Genomic DNA, 4,192 nt, shown 5'->3' with positions numbered 1-4,192 from the left:
TACAATAAATGACTGCAATTGAAAGTGTTACCCAAGTGAACACTTCGGAACATCAGCAAGGAACACATAGAAGTTCGTCAATAATGGAAAAAACACCAATAAAAAGTATATAAAAAGTCATTAAAAGTCTGGTATGGGCCTGCCAACGTCCAGGATACGGCCAGACTTGACAGGTCATCAGAGCAGCAGAGAGGACCATTGGCTGTGACCTGTTCACACTTCGCGACCTCTATACTTCCAGGTCAAGGAGAAGGGGCAAAAAGATTACCCCAGTTACCCTTGTCGGGGAGAAATTATCCCCTCAGTAACCCGGATTGATTCAGATGTCTGAAAGTCTTTATTCCCTATGCATTGTACATAGAGAGAGGACTCTGACACGAGAATCATCCCACGTCACTACAACTCACTGTTATCCAGTTTTCATTAATTTTATCAAACAAATTATTTGTGGTGCAATAACTATAATTGTGACCCACCGTGTAGTTTAGGTTCATTTGGCGGCTTTCGAGTTTGAGTTTTTTTTGCATCATTTGAAAGTGGAGAATCAGAGCTTCCAAACAAGGTGTCACTTGTGCAAATCAAGCAAATATTTTTAAAGCTATGACAAGGGTGCGGCAAACCGTGTTTCTGAGACAATCACCTCAAAAGTTTTACCCACACCAGCTTTATTCATTCAGCTCCCAGAATGCAAGTGGGGTTTGGCGGACAAGCAAAGCCTCATGGCTACTTAACATACTGCCGAATGGGCCAATCACAAACTGCTGAACAACACACAACTAATTTTGTTTTTAAAAAAAAGCTTTTATTCAATACTAAGAATATACATGTTTTATAAAAGTGGAATTATTTTGGAGGTTAAAAGTACGGACAACACAAAAAAATGTAGAGTCTATCAATATTATGAGTCTCAGAAAATCTGAAATCGGAAAATCTGTCACCAACCTCAACGGGCTTCATCACGTCATCAACTTCTTCCCTTGTAACAACAACGGACATATCGTCGGTCTCCTCCGGCGGTCCTTGAAAATATTCAGTTTCATTGTCACATTAAGTTTGAAATCTGCTGTTTGAAATGTTCTCCAAGTCGGGAGTAATTCCAGCTTCAGCCCGTTGTCGTTCTCCGCGTCGCCGTCGGAGAACTGACTATCATCGCGGAAAATGCCGTCCAGTAAGCGCTGCTAACACTGACTTGGATCAATCGCACTGGTCACATTAAGGTCTGACATATGATTCAGAGCTTCCGCCACCCGCTTCACGTAATCCATAACGATACGGAGAAGAAAGTTTTCACAGACAAGTGAGACCAAAACACCCCGTGCTGCGCTTTAACCGCCTAGTTACGGAAGTGACGCAGGTGCATGACGCGAAGGGTTCTTCTTCTTCGCAGTTTCACAACAATGGCTCCGTGTGTGTGAAAGTAGTACGATATAAAGGTTAAATTCTATTCTATTCTATTCTACTGGTTTCACATTGTGACTTCATATCACATGGAATATGGATGAATGATCTTCACCTGGACTTCACTTTAAAGGAAGCGATCGATCGGCGTTGTTCAGTGCTGTTCTGTGTCTCAGTAAGTGAACGGCATTTCCCCATGTAATCTAACCGGAATATTTAACTCCACGGTTTAACATTTTTCTACTATTTATAAATCAAACTCGGTTTTGAAAAAACGTTGAGAGATTAAAAAAAAAAACAGCACAAAGGAACACCAATCTGGAAAAATCAAATTTTCCTTCAAGAAAGGTTTTTTCAACTTATCTGGCTGCTCCTGGCGACTTTAAAATGCGCGAGATGGCGGATTTTGCTGTGGTGGGACACATATTCTGTATGTTTCTGATCTCAATTTTCTTTGAGGGTTAAAACGGTCTCCCTCTGGACATGGTGACCTCTGCTTTGTATTGGGTTTGTCCTTGGGCCTCCAGCATTTTCATAATGTGGCAGGCCAAGGGGGCGTGGTCAAGCCGCCACTGCAGACAGGCAGTGCAGGCTCCCATTCTGGGCCACTCAGCTGCTGCGGATCAGGCGAAGCAACGGAGGGACTCCGCGGATTCGTCCGATCCAGGACCAGGAAGTGATTTAGGGTTTGTTGTCCCCACAGTGAAGGACAGCGTGCTTGTGGGACATGGTGTGGACTGGGCAAGACAACGCTCTCACCGGACACATCACGGCGGGAGCACACCTCAGTGCCTATCTAGTGGACTATATCCTTATTTGCCTGCGAGCCTTTAACTTGTCCTTTTGGCCCATGAGCCGCATTTTTGTTTCAGACCTTTAAATAAATACATACCAACCGGTGCTGCCCCTGGGCCAGAACACACCTCCACAAGTGGCGCCTAAACAGGATGGAGCAGCATCAGGCAGAATCCTGGATGCCTTCCCCCTGGAGCAGATGGTGGCGGCCCTCGGCAAATGGCGAGGGTCTACGAGCGGGACCAGGAGGCACTCGGGGAGAGCCAGCAGACCATCCAGGTCCTCCTCCTGGAGCACACCAGACAGGGCGAGGAACGACCGCCGGGGCCCCTGGAGCACGAACGAGCCAAGCTGTCGTCCGGAGGGCGGTGATGGAATGGGTCGGGAGAACACCTGTGGGCCACCACCTGCGCCTCCGGTCACTCGCCTACGACACCGAAGGCTGGCTGTTCCTGCATACCCAGCAGCTCCTGGACGCAGCCCAGCCGTAGCTACGACCGCAGGAGCACTACCCGCCCCAAATCGTCAAGGCGGTGGCCACCGAACAGTTTGTGGACAATCTACTGGCTGCGCTGCGAGCTGGGTGCGTTGCCTGCGGCTGGCCTCCCTACAAGCTGCCATAGCCCTCGCCGAAGACCACGCCAAGGCCTACACGCACACCTCTGCCTACCGCGCCGGCCCGGAGAGGGGCCCATCGAGGGAGCTGCGGGACACCAACCGTCGGGGACCACCGAGGGGCCTGTGCCTGGATCCAGTGTGGGAAACTGGACTGGACAGTACCGGCGCCACGGGCCTTGCGGTTATCACCATCTTCCTCCCTTCCAGGGCCCCAGGAGGGGCCGGGGTTAGTTTTTGGGTACAAATTGGCCGGGTTTCGATGTGTTAATGAGAGGAGCGGGTGGGATGGGGTGTGTGTGTGTGTGTGTGTGTGTGTGTGTGTGTGTGTGTGTGTGTGTGTGTGTGTGTGTGTGTGTGTGTGTGTGTGTGTGTGTGTGTGTGTGTGTGTGTGTGTGTGTGTGTGTGTGTTGGGGTGGGGTTGCGCTCACCTTCTGTAGGCATATACAAGTGTTGTGCAGCACAGGGCGACGCGGAGGTCCCCAGAGAGGGGGAGGTGGAGCCCCAGGTGGGAACTTTCCCTGCACCCCCAGTCCATCCCATGGAGGATTTTCCTCTGGAACAGTCGCGGGACGATACGCTTCACGGGGCCTTTGAGCGGGTAGATAAAATTGATGGTGTGTTGGTGCACCCAAATTCTGCGTTCACTCACCCGTATTTTGCGGTGATTAAGGATAGATTATATCGAGTGAACCGTGACGCTCAATCGGAAGAACTGGTTACCCAATTGTTAATCCCTAAAAGCCGTCAGGGTTTAGCGTTCCAGGCGGCTCATCATTACCCGATGGCCAGTCACTTAGGACACAAGAAAACACTCAGGTAGATAATGGCCCATTTCTATTGGCCAAGCATCTGGGGGGACGTGCTGCCCCACTGTGCCGCCTGTCCCAAGTCTCAGCTGGTGAATCCACCGGCTATTCCCAGAGCGCCGTTGAGGCCCCTTACTTTAGTCGAGACACCGTTTGAGAGAATCGCTATGGATCTCATCGGGCCATTAGACCGTAGTGCTCGGGGCTATAGATTTGGGTTAGTCCTGGTGGACTACGCAACCCGATACCCCGAAGCAGTACCGCTGCGCAGTATTACGGCCAAAAAAGTGGCACAGGCGCATAATGACAATTAGTTGAATCTGGCGGGGCTCACCGCCAACCAAAAGAAGTGCGCGGTTGTGCGGATGGAGGTACTGTATCTGGGGTACCACTTGGTACCACAGATGGGGGAGGCTGCTCTGACCCCAGGTGGATAAGACCGCCGCAGTTGCGAACACGCCGAAATACGTGAAGACTTAAGAACGGTAAAGCAATTTTCGAGGCTGGCCGGGTATTATAGGAGGTTTGTGCCAGAATTTGCAGCACTGTCAAGCCCCTCGACCGACCTAACTCGA

The sequence above is a fragment of the Zeus faber genome (assembly GCF_960531495.2).
Source record: "Zeus faber genome assembly, chromosome: 9".
In the NCBI taxonomy this organism is placed as follows: domain Eukaryota; kingdom Metazoa; phylum Chordata; class Actinopteri; order Zeiformes; family Zeidae; genus Zeus; species Zeus faber.
Note: the sequence above shows the minus strand (reverse complement) of the source record.